The sequence below is a fragment of the Dendrobates tinctorius genome, unplaced genomic scaffold (assembly GCF_039654945.1).
Source record: "Dendrobates tinctorius isolate UK_male_01 unplaced genomic scaffold, ASM3965494v1 ptg000037l, whole genome shotgun sequence".
NCBI classification, from domain to species: Eukaryota; Metazoa; Chordata; class Amphibia; order Anura; family Dendrobatidae; genus Dendrobates; species Dendrobates tinctorius.
The window spans coordinates 3194040-3207546 of NW_027361705.1; positions in this window are offsets into that span (position 1 = coordinate 3194040).

Genomic DNA, 13507 nt, shown 5'->3' on the forward strand with positions numbered 1-13507 from the left:
TAGAAAAACATCAAAAATTTCAGTCCTGCACGATTCTACCAAGAAATGTGTGTTCATTCAAACCGCTGGTTTTTGATATTTTGGGCCCTATTGAATAATTAATGTTTTGAATTTTCTCCAAAAGTAAAGTAGTTGCAAACTCATCCTTTTAGAAACTTGTTTGGGCTGTTGAGAGGAGTAAAAAACCATCAAAAATTTCAATCCTGCATAATTCTACCAAGAAATGTGATTCTTCATTCAAAACCTGATTTTTGCTATTGGGCTCTATTGAATAATGAATGTTTTGAATTTTCTCCAAAAGTAAAGTAGTTGCAAATTCATGCTTTTAGAGACTTGTTTGGGCTCATGAGAGGAGTAGAAAAACATCAAAAATTTCAGTCCTGCATGATTCTACCAAGAAATGTGTGTTCATTCAAACCGCTGGTTTTTGATAGTTTGGGCCGTATTGAATAATGAATGTTTTGAATTTTCTCCAAAAGTAAAGTAGTTGCAAACTCATCCTTTTAGAAACTTGTTTGGGCTGTTGAGAGGAGTAAAAAACCATCAAAAATTTCAATCCTGCATGATTCTACCAAGAAATGTGATTCTTCATTCAAAACCTGATTTTTGCTATTGGGCTCTATTGAATAATGAATGTTTTGAATTTTCTCCAAAAGTAAAGTAGTTGCAAACTCATCCTTTTAGAGACTTGTTTGGGCTCATGAGAGGAGTAGAAAAACATCAAAAATTTCAGTCCTGCACGATTCTACCAAGAAATGTGTGTTCATTCAAACCGCTGGTTTTTGATATTTTGGGCCCTATTGAATAATGAATGTTTTGAATTTTCTCCAAAAGTGAAGTAGTTGCAAACTCATCCTTTTAGAAACTTGTTTGGGCTGTTGAGAGGAGTAAAAAACCATCAAAAATTTCAATCCTGCATGATTCTACCAAGAAATGTGATTCTTCATTCAAAACCTGATTTTTGCTATTGGGCTCTATTGAATAATGAATGTTTTGAATTTTCTCCAAAAGTAAAGTAGTTGCAAACTCATGCTTTTAGAGACTTGTTTGGGCTCATGAGAGGAGTAGAAAAACATCAAAAATTTCAGTCCTGCATGATTCTACCAAGAAATGTGTGTTCATTCAAACCGCTGGTTTTTGATAGTTTGGGCCCTATTGAATAATGAATGTTTTGAATTTTCTCCAAAAGTAAAGTAGTTGCAAACTCATCCTTTTAGAAACTTGTTTGGTCTGTTGAGAGGAGTAAAAAACCATCAAAAATTTCAATCCTGCATGATTCTACCAAGAAATGTGATTCTTCATTCAAAACGCTGGTTTTTGCTATTCGGCTCTATTGAATAATGAATGTTTTGAATTTTCTCCAAAAGTAAAGTAGTTGCAAACTCATCCTTTTAGAGACTTGTTTGGGCTCATGAGAGGAGTAGAAAAACATCAAAAATTTCAGTCCTGCACGATTCTACCAAGAAATGTGTGTTCATTCAAACCGCTGGTTTTTGATATTTTGGGCCCTATTGAATAATGAATGTTTTGAATTTTCTCCAAAAGTAGTTGCAAACTCATCCTTTTAGAAACTTGTTTGGGCTGTTGAGAGGAGTAAAAAAACATCAAAAATTTCAATCCTGCATGATTATACCAAGAAATGTGATTCTTCATTCAAAACCTGATTTTTGCTATTGGGCTCTATTGAATAATGAATGTTTTGAATTTTCTCCAAAAGTAAAGTAGTTGCAAACTCATGCTTTTAGAGACTTGTTTGGGCTCATGAGAGGAGTAGAAAAACATCAAAAATTTCAGTCCTGCACGATTCTACCAAGAAATGTGTGTTCATTCAAACCGCTGGTTTTTGATATTTTGGGCCCTATTGAATAATGAATGTTTTGAATTTTCTCCAAAAGTAAAGTAGTTGCAAACTCATCCTTTTAGAAACTTGTTTGGGCTGTTGAGAGGAGTAAAAAACCATCAAAAATTTCAATCCTGCATGATTCTACCAAGAAATGTGATTCTTCATTCAAAACCTGATTTTTGCTATTGGGCTCTATTGAATAATGAATGTTTTGAATTTTCTCCAAAAGTAAAGTAGTTGCAAATTCATGCTTTTAGAGACTTGTTTGGGCTCATGAGAGGAGTAGAAAAACATCAAAAATTTCAGTCCTGCATGATTCTACCAAGAAATGTGTGTTCATTCAAACCGCTGGTTTTTGATAGTTTGGGGCCTATTGAATAATGAATGTTTTGAATTTTCTCCAAAAGTAAAGTAGTTGCAAACTCATCCTTTTAGAAACTTGTTTGGGCTGTTGAGAGGAGTAAAAAACCATCAAAAATTTCAATCCTGCATGATTCTACCAAGAAATGTGATTCTTCATTCAAAACCTGATTTTTGCTATTGGGCTCTATTGAATAATGAATGTTTTGAATTTTCTCCAAAAGTAAAGTAGTTGCAAACTCATCCTTTTAGAGACTTGTTTGGGCTCATGAGAGGAGTAGAAAAACATCAAAAATTTCAGTCCTGCGCGATTCTACCAAGACACGTGTGTTCATTCAAACCGCTGGTTTTTGATATTTTGGGCCCTATTGAATAATGAATGTTTTGAATTTTCTCCAAAAGTAAAGTAGTTGCAAACTCATCCTTTTAGAAACTTGTTTGGGCTGTTGAAAGGAGTAAAAAACCATCAAAAATTTCAATCCTGCATGATTCTACCAAGAAATGTGATTCTTCATTCAAAACCTGATTTTTGCTATTGGGCTCTATTGAATAATGAATGTTTTGAATTTTCTCCAAAAGTAAAGTAGTTGCAAACTCATCCTTTTAGAGACTTGTTTGGGCTCATGAGAGGAGTAGAAAAACATCAAAAATTTCAGTCCTGCATGATTCTACCAAGAAATGTGTGTTCATTCAAACCGCTGGTTTTTGATAGTTTGCGCCCTATTGAATAATGAATGTTTTGAATTTTCTCCAAAAGTAAAGTAGTTGCAAACTCATCCTTTTAGAAACTTGTTTGGGCTGTCGAGAGGAGTAAAAAACCATCAAAAATTTCAATCCTGCATGATTCTACCAAGAAATGTGATTCTTCATTCAAAACCTGATTTTTGCTATTGGGCTCTATTGAATAATGAATGTTTTGAATTTTCTCCAAAAGTAAAGTAGTTGCAAACTCATCCTTTTAGAGACTTGTTTGGGCTCATGAGAGGAGTAGAAGAACATCAAAAATTTCAGTCCTGCACGATTCTACCAAGAAATGTGTGTTCATTCAAACCGCTGGTTTTTGATATTTTGGGCCCTATTGAATAATGAATGTTTTGAATTTTCTCCAAAAGTAAAGTAGTTGCAAACTCATCCTTTTAGAAACTTGTTTGGGCTGTTGAGAGGAGTAAAAAACCATCAAAAATTTCAATCCTGCATGATTCTACCAAGAAATGTGATTCTTCATTCAAAACCTGATTTTTGCTATTGGGCTCTATTGAATAATGAATGTTTTGAATTTTCTCCAAAAGTAAAGTAGTTGCAAACTCATGCTTTTAGAGACTTGTTTGGGCTCATGAGAGGAGTAGAAAAACATCAAAAATTTCAGTCCTGCATGATTCTACCAAGAAATGTGTGTTCATTCAAACCGCTGGTTTTTGATATTTTGGGCCCTATTGAATAATGAATGTTTTGAATTTTCTCCAAAAGTAAAGTAGTTGCAAACTCATCCTTTTAGAAACTTGTTTGGGCTGTTGAGAGGAGTAAAAAACCATCAAAAATTTCAATCCTGCATGATTCTACCAAGAAATGTGATTCTTCATTCAAAACGCTGGTTTTTGCTATTGGGCTCTATTGAATAATGAATGTTTTGAATTTTCTCCAAAAGTAAAGTAGTTGCAAATTCATCCTTTTAGAGTCTTGTTTGGGCTCATGAGAGGAGTAGAAAAACATTAAAAATTTCAGTCCTGCACGATTCTACCAAGAAATGTGAGTGTTCTTTCAAACCGCTGGTTTTTGATATTTTTGGCCCTATTGAATAATGAATGATTTGAATTTTCTTCAAAAGTAAAGTAGTTGCAAACTCATCCTTTTAGAAACTTGTTTGGGCTGTTGAGAGGAGTAAAAAACCATCAAAAATTTCAATCCAGCATGATTCTACCAAGAAATGTGATTCTTCATTCAAAACCTGATTTTTGCTATTGGGCTCTATTGAATAATGAATGTTTTGAATTTTCTCCAAAAGTAAAGTAGTTGCAAACTCATGCTTTTAGAGACTTGTTTGGGCTCATGAGAGGAGTAGAAAAACATCAAAAATTTCAGTCCTGCATGATTCTACCAAGAAATGTGTGTTCATTGGAACCGCTGGTTTTTGATAGTTTGGGCCCTATTGAATAATGAATGTTTTGAATTTTCTCCAAAAGTAAAGTAGTTGGAAACTCATCCTTTTAGAAACTTGTTTGGGCTGTTGAGAGGAGTAAAAAACCATCAAAAATTTCAATCCTGCATGATTTTTTACTTCTCTCAAAAGCCGAAACAAGTTTTTAAAAGGATGAGTTTGCAACTACATTACTTTTGGAGAAAATTCAAAACATTCATTATTCAATAGAGCCGAATAGCAAAAATCAGGTTTTGAATGAAGAATCACATTTCTTGGTAGAATCATGCAGGATTGAAATTTTTGATGGTTTTTTACTCCTCTCAACAGCCCAAACAAGTTTCTAAAAGGATGAGTTTGCAACTACTTTACTTTTGGAGAAAATTCAAAACATTCATTATTCAATAGGGCCCAAAATATCAAAAACCAGCGGTTTGAATGAACACACATTTCTTGTTAGAATCGTGCAGGACTGAAATTTTTGATGTTTTTCTACTCCTCTCATGAGCCCAAACAAGTCTCTAAAAGCATGAGTTTGCAGCTACTTTACTTTTGGAGAAAATTCAAAACATTCATTATTAAATAGAGCCCAATAGCAAAAATCAGGTTTTGAATGAAGAATCACATTTCTTGGTAGAATCATGCAGGATTGAAATTTTTGATGGTTTTTTACTCCTCTCAACAGCCCAAACAAGTTTCTAAAAGGATGAGTTTGCAACTACTTTACTTTTGGAGAAAATTCAAAACATTCATTATTCAATAGGGCCCAAAATATCAAAAACCTGCGGTTTGAATGAACACTCACATTTCTTGGTAGAATCGTGCAGGACTGAAATTTGTAATGTTTTTCTACTCCTCTCATGAGCCCAAACAAGACTCTAAAAGGATGAGTTTGCAACTACTTTACTTTTGGAGAAAATTCAAAACATTCATTATTCAATAGAGCCCAATAGCAAAAACCTGCGTTTTGAATGAAGTATCACATTTCTTGGTAGAATCATGCAGGATTGAAATTTTTGATGGTTTTTTTACTCCTCTCAACAGCCCAAACAAGTTTCTAAAAGGATGAGTTTGCTACTACTTTACTTTTGGAGAAAATTCAAAACATTCATTATTCAATAGGGCGCAAACTATCAAAAACCAGCGGTTTGAATGAACACACATTTCTTGGTAGAATCATGCAGGACTGAAATTTTTGATGTTTTTCTACTCCTCTCATGAGCCCAAACAAGTCTCTAAAAGGATGAGTTTGCAACTACTTTACTTTTGGAGAAAATTCAAAACATTCATTATTCAATAGAGCCCAATAGCAAAAACCTGCGTTTTGAATGAAGTATCACATTTCTTGGTAGAATCATGCAGGATTGAAATTTTTGATGGTTTTTTTACTCCTCTCAACAGCCCAAACAAGTTTCTAAAAGGATGAGTTTGCTACTACTTTACTTTTGGAGAAAATTCAAAACATTCATTATTCAATAGGGCGCAAACTATCAAAAACCAGCGGTTTGAATGAACACACATTTCTTGGTAGAATCATGCAGGACTGAAATTTTTGATGTTTTTCTACTCCTCTCATGAGCCCAAACAAGTCTCTAAAAGGATGAGTTTGCAACTACTTTACTTTTGGAGAAAATTCAAAACATTCATTATTCAATAGAGCCCAATAGCAAAAATCAGGTTTTGAATGAAGAATCACATTTCTTGGTAGAATCATGCAGGATTGAAATTTTTGATGGTTTTTTACTCCTCTCAACAGCCCAAACAAGTTTCTAAAAGGATGAGTTTGCAACTACTTTACTTTTGGAGAAAATTCAAAACATTCATTATTCAATAGGGCCCAAAATATCAAAAACCAGCGGTTTGAATGAACACACATGTCTTGGTAGAATCGCGCAGGACTGAAATTTTTGATGTTTTTCTACTCCTCTCATGAGCCCAAACAAGTCTCTAAAAGGATGAGTTTGCAACTACTTTACTTTTGGAGAAAATTCAAAACAGTAGAGAATTTTGCAGCGTTCAATATATTCAAAATCCTTCTGGTCCCATCAGACGCCTGGCGACCCTCAACGAATCCAATCTGGTCATCTTTAACTAAGGAAGGAAGAATCTTCTTTAATCTCTCGGCCCATATTTTTGAGTATAACTTGACATCCCCATTGATAAGTGAGATTGGCCTGTAACTTTGAACCCTATCAGGGTCCCCCCCTTCCTTAGGTATCATAACTATAGTCGCTTCCAACATTTCCTTTGGGAAGGAACCCTGACAGGAAGCCAAATTGAATATATTTACCAAATGGGGAGTCAGAAGCTGTTGAAAGGTCTTATAGTACTCATTAATGAATCCATCAGGCCCTGGTGACTTTTGAGCCTTGAGTTTATTAATTGCATCAACGATTTCATCTGTGGAGATAGGCCTATTTATATGTTCTAATTCCAGAGAATCAATCTGGGGAAGATTTAATTTATCTAAGAATGCGCCTATTGATACAATATCGGGTTGTGGTGTATCAGAATCTGTAGATAGATTGTACAGACCTTGAAAGAAATCTGCGAAGGTATTCGCAATGTCAGAAGGATGAGTTTTGATATCCCCACTATTGGATTTGACTCTAATTATTCTCTTACTAATCCTATCTTGTTTAAATCTTCTCATCATATAAGCAGTCGGTTTATTAATAGATGAATAAAGTTTGAATTTCGAGTTTCTGATAGCCGCGTCATATTCAGTCATAATTAAAATTTTCAATTCTTGTCTTAATTTCAAGATTTCTAGTTGGACCTCCGAAGATGGAACCGATAAACTATGTTGGGAATCCTCTTTTAATTTTATTTGAGATTGGAGGTTTTTAATTTTCTGTCTCCTAATTTTTTTTAATTTGGATGAAAGTTGGATTAAGTGTCCCCTCAACACTGCCTTATGGGCGTTCCAGAGAATAAACTGGTTCACATCATCAATATCATTTTCTTTAAAAAAATTGGAAATTGTATCTGAAATAATTGTTCTATGTTCCGGATTCTTAAACAGAGAAGAATTGGCCTTCCAAAGGAATGTATTTTCTGAGTATGCTCCTATTTCAAATTCCGCTATAATAGGAACATGATCCGATATAGATTTCCCCAGAATATTGATACTTTTAAATTTGGAGATAGCAAAGACATCAGTAAGTATTAGATCTATTCTAGACGATGTCTTGTGCGTATCTGAGTAATGGGTATATTCGCGTGAGGAAGTGTTCAAACAGCGAAATATGTCAAAGAACTCGTGTGAAACTAACCAGTTGTTAAGGGAAGGTGCTTTATAACGGACCAGAGAAGAGGAATCCATTTTGCTATCAGGGACTATATTGAAATCCCCCGCAAGGATAATCATCCCTCTCCTAACTTTGTCGATCTTGCCCATTAACCTGTTCAGATATGATATAGTCTTTTTGTTTGGTGCGTATATATTGACTATTGTGCAGAGTGTATGATTTAAATGGCAGACTAAAATATGGTATCTTCCTTGTGGATCTATAAATTCTTCTATCAACTCAAATGGGATATTGTTTTTTATGAGCGTAATAACCCCCGCTTTCTTTTTTCCTTGAAGAGATTGGAACATGTGTGGGAATTTCTTATCCTGAAAATAAGGATGATTTCCCCTAGCAAACTTAACTTCTTGCAGACATACAATGTCTGCTTTATTATATTCAATTTCTTTCCATAGAGCATGTCTCTTATAAGGGATATTTAAACCCCTAACATTAAAGGACAGAATTTTAAGTTTCATGCTATTACTACTTTAATACAAGAGAAAAGGTAGGCCGAATCCAAGTGAGACCCTTGACAAACACACAACAGGTACCAAACAGTAGAAGTGTAACTACAATACGAATAAAGAATAAAGAACAAGTAAAAATCAAAATAAAAAGTTCAAAAATAAACTCAAATGAGTTTCCCTGGAGGAATCCAATCTAGAAGGATTCTCACCTAGTTTGGGGTTAATAAAAAAAGTGGTTAAACTCCTACTCAAACACCTATGTTTATGAAATCTTCCCATTTTTAAGGATCATGGAGGCACCAAAAGATAGTAATACGAGAAAAGAAAAATAAACTATGTCCTATTACTAATAAGCTCAACCAATACCCTCTTGAAATGATTGGACAAATAACATAGCTTCATCTGGCGTGAAAAAAGGAATTGTTTTCCCTCTATACCAGACCAAAAGCTTAGCAGGGAAGCCCCATCTGTACGATATCCCAAGATCCTTTATTTTTGTGTTTACTTCTCTAAAAGATCTCCTAAAATCCATAGTTGCCTTGGAAAAATCTCCGAAAACCTTTATGTTGGCATAGGGATCTGGAAAACTTCCACTATCTTTAATGTAAGATAATATTTTTTCCTTAGTTTCATAATAGTGCATATGGAGGATAGTGTCTCTTGGTTTATCAACGGACAGGCCTCTAGGACGAGGAATGCGATGAATTCTATCAATCCTAAATTCCGAGTCTGGTAAGTCAGGAAGAGCCTTTCTAAATATTGTTTTTGTGTATCCCAAAAGGTCATCCTGCAGAATATTCTCAGGGATGCCTCTTATTTTAAGGTTGTTCCTCCTACTCCTATCCTCCACATCCATCAACTTAGTCTTCAGTGTCTGTAATTCCATTTTGAGTTCGGAGTTCTGTTTGAGTAGGGTATCCGTTTTATTCTCAACTACCAAAATTCTATTTTCACTCTTTTCTAATCTCTGAGTAAAGGTTTTACTTATTTCGCTGAGTGTCTTATTTTGATCCTCAAACCCGCGAGTAATAGATTCATTAAACATTTTACAGAATCTGGCCATAAAACCTTCTGTCACTCCTTTCTCGGAGGCCAGGAGTTCATCTGGTTCAATAGGAGCGAATCCTTTTTGTGAAATCTGTGGGGATAACGAGCGATCTTTTTTAGAGCGCTGTCTATTAGGGCTGCTGTCCGGTGAGGAATAATCTGAATTATCCTCAGATCCAGCTGTTATCGATCTCCCTTCATCGTCCCTTGAGTTAGGACCTTTTCTTTTGGCAGACCTAGAGGTGTCCATTTCCTCTGGATTAAGTTCCCTATTCATGGGGATCTGTATGGGATGATTTAAATCTAAATTTTTACTTTCTACTTCCTTCTTTGAAGGTTTATTTGGGGGTGCTATGAGAGATTGAGTATTCTGTGGGTTTCTCTTTAATGGAGACCTTGATTTAATAGGACTTAGCAGATTAGGTAAATCCTCAAAGGTCCTATTATATGACTTATTTTGATTTTGTTTTCCCTTTTGATTTTTATTTATGGAAGGTTCATCCATCTTAAAAACGGGTTTAAATTTAACTCCCCCTCCTGCCATCGTATCACTAAGGTGATTAAGTGTGTGAAGAGTTGATACCAGATCTAGTGTGTATATAATGCTTAACACTAAAAGAATACAGAAAATTATCTGAACCCCACACCAGTACTCTTAGTAATAATTTAGGATTCTCTCATACGCAACCTTATGTTATATTCTTGAAATATTCTGATATTTTAATAAAGTATTAACCGTTATTCTCTTTTGATTCTTCCCCCTTCTTGAAATATACTAACAGATCTAAACCAAGATCTCCCCTTTGACCTCACCAAATCAGCAGCAGTATTGAAGAGGCATAGAATTAACCAATTATCTGCAAGGTTATTCCTAAAAACCTTCCCCCTATGTCTGAATTTTAATTAAGCTCCAGAAACTTTGGAGCAGTTTCACAGAATCCTCCCCACACCTCTCCCACTTTAAGCTCCAAATAGATAACAGTATTAATATATATATATAGAAAAAAAAAACCGATTTGTGTCAGTAAAGCAATTCACCCCTTAATTTACCTCAATCAACTAAACGTACCAATATGACCAGACACACCAGATTAATAGTCAGATACCAGTAAGCTTCCAATTTGTAGACCACTTACTCTAAATAAACAAATAGAAAGAAAGGAATAGCGTCACAGATCTTCCACCGAAACGCTGCAGACCTCCGTTTACCAGCCGCTGAAATCTACAGTAGAAGTCTTATATAGTAGCTAAAAAAGAGTATAAAACATATGGGCTAGACTGCTAACTAAGTAGCTAAAGAAAAATATAATGTGATTTAAATTATTAACATAAAATATACTACCCGTACTTCTCACGTGTCACGACTAATATTTAGTCATTAAGTGAACGGGCATAAAACATATATTGCCTACACCTTATACATAAAATATATTACTAATAAAATAACCAAAATTAAAAATTATTATATGTGGCTTAGGTTGTTAATTATGAGGATAGAGGTACCGCGTAGTACCTGCAGTTTTTATTGTCAAGGAAGAATCTACGAATATTATATATTATATACTGCTCATATTCTGCACATTAATTAACCTATTAATCGTAAAACATATATAGCTTATGCTGCTACCCGGTGTCAAAGTATAAACACTAATATAGGGTTTATATTATTTCTTAGTACCTATAGCTCCAAAACCTCAGTGCCTGTTAGTAACATATAACAGCGTTGAATATATCTTTCCTGGATCACCGATGAGTCCTGCCGGAGCCCTTATCTCCAACACCGCCGGTAATCCTAGGTGTATTCTTTGCCAATCCTCGACTTAGTCCACTGCACCAGTTCCAGAACCACTCAAAATAAGTTCCGGTACTTGCTCCCACTGATCAGGTCCACAGGAGAAACGTAGCACCGCAGGGGGATCGCAGCACTGCAAGATAGCGATGGTCAACAGACAAGCAATCAAGTCCAGCTCCAGACTCTCTTTCTCCCCAAAATCCACACAAGGAAGGTCCCAGGAATCCGACCTAGCAGCGCCACACAATAATCCAAAAACCGCAGTGAGCCCAAGCGCCGGCCACGGCTGTCAATCAAACACCCGCTCCTGCTTCTTCAACCCCGCCAAGGATTTTAGGCGATAACTCCTCCAATTTTCCACGGATCTCTGCGTGCCAGGTCTCGATCTTTTCAGGATGAGCCTCCGGATCCTACCAAACAGGCTCCCCCGGGATCAGGACCACCAGTGGAGTACCGCAAAATGAAAACCGCAGAGGGTCCAATATTACCGCGGCCGCTGCAGACACACTTCAAGTCCTGTTCTTCTCCCTCCCCGATCGTCACTCACCACTGCAGAATATAGGAGTGGAGCCAGGCACCGATGATTTTATGCTTTCCTCCTGAGTTCCTCTCTTCTCTTACAGGCAAACAGCAGTTTAAAACATGGCCAGTGATAAGATCTGACCGGGAATTCCCCTATTCAGCTTAACACAGGAAAACAGCAGCCTCTCCTCATAAGCTGTAGCGCTGTTAATCTGATTCAATCTTCAGTGTTAATTGTTGATAATCTTCTTCTAAAGCCTCCTCTTCTTTAAAGCAGATGGTTGATTGCATACAGACCTGATATGGATCTCCAGGGGATGATAAGAGCCGCCATAGTATCACCAGTCTCTGAGACTTGACTGGGATTTCCCCTCCTCTGCTCAGCATGGGAAAACAATGCCACTTTTCCTTATCTGCTGTATCTCTGCTGTCTGTGGCTCAAACTCATTGTTCTTAGTGTCAAAGTAATCAAGGCAGCGTCCAGAGTCTTAATCCAATTAAGGTTTCTTGATTGAAGAATTTCTGTAGCTTTAATGTTGCTTCAAGAAGGTGGTTGAGCAGGAGCCCCAAGCTAACAGGTCCTCACTCCTTCATAGCTCAGGCCACGCCCCCCAAACTCATGCTTTTAGAGACTTGTTTGGGCTCATGAGAGGAGTAGAAAAACATCAAAAATTTCAGTCCTGCATGATTCTACCAAGAAATGTGTGTTCATTGAAACCGCTGGTTTTTGATAGTTTGGGCCCTATTGAATAATGAATGTTTTGAATTTTCTCCAAAAGTAAAGTAGTTGCAAACTCATGCATTTAGAGACTTGTTTGGGCTCATGAGATGAGTAGAAAAACATCAAAAATTTCAGTCCTGCATGATTCTACCAAGACATGTGTGTTCATTGAAACCGCTGGTTTTTGATAGTTTGGGCCCTATTGAATAATGAATGTTTTGAATTTTCTCCAAAAGTAAAGTAGTTGCAAACTCATCCTTTTAGAAACTTGTTTGGGCTGTTGAGAGGAGTAAAAAACCATCAAAAATTTCAATCCTGCATGATTCTACCAAGAAATGTGATTCTTCATTCAAAACGCTGGTTTTTGCTATTGGGCTCTATTGAATAATGAATGTTTTGAATTTTCTCCAAAAGTAAAGTAGTTGCAAACTCATGCTTTTAGAGACTTGTTTGGGCTCATGAGAGGAGTAGAAAAACATCAAAAATTTCAGTCCTGCACTATTCTACCAAGAAATGTGTGTTCATTCAAACCGCTGGTTTTTGATATTTTGGGCCCTATTGAATAATGAATGTTTTGAATTTTCTCCAAAAGTAAAGTAGTTGCAAACTCATCCTTTTAGAAACTTGTTTGGGCTGTTGAGAGGAGTAAAAACCCATCAAAAATTTCAATCCTGCATGATTCTACCAAGAAATGTGATTCTTCATTCAAAACCTGATTTTTGCTATTGGGCTCTATTGAATATTGAATGTTTTGAATTTTCTCCAAAAGTAAAGTAGTTGCAAACTCATGCTTTTATTTTTCAATAATTTTTATTGGTATTTTAAACATTTTTTAAAGGTTATAGATCAAGGGTGAGGAACAACAGGTAGGGTAGAAAAACTGTTTGGAGGGAAGGTAAAATAAACAAGGGAAAAGTGATAGGAAAGAAAATTCCCTGTGAAGACAGGGAATGCCCCCATGAAGTGAGGGAATAGACAGGCAGACATATGCATACAAATACTGTTGAAATAAAGCAAATATAGCCTATTAAAGCATCAAGTAAGATGTTGCTTAATAGGAAAAGCAATATTTCAGTAACTTTATAACATAAAATCTATACATGTTGTATGCATCAACTAATACGTCGAGGTTCCACACCTTAAAATAAAAAAACAGTTAGTATTATTATTATTATTATTATATGTGAGCCCATCCCGTCCGGGTGCACTATATGTGACCCTAAGACCGAGTGGAGGGAATGTCCGGTTTCTTTAAATGCAAATCAAATGGAACATATATCCTTTAAGCTTAAGTAATTGGAAAGAGACTGAATGTCTTTATCCACAGG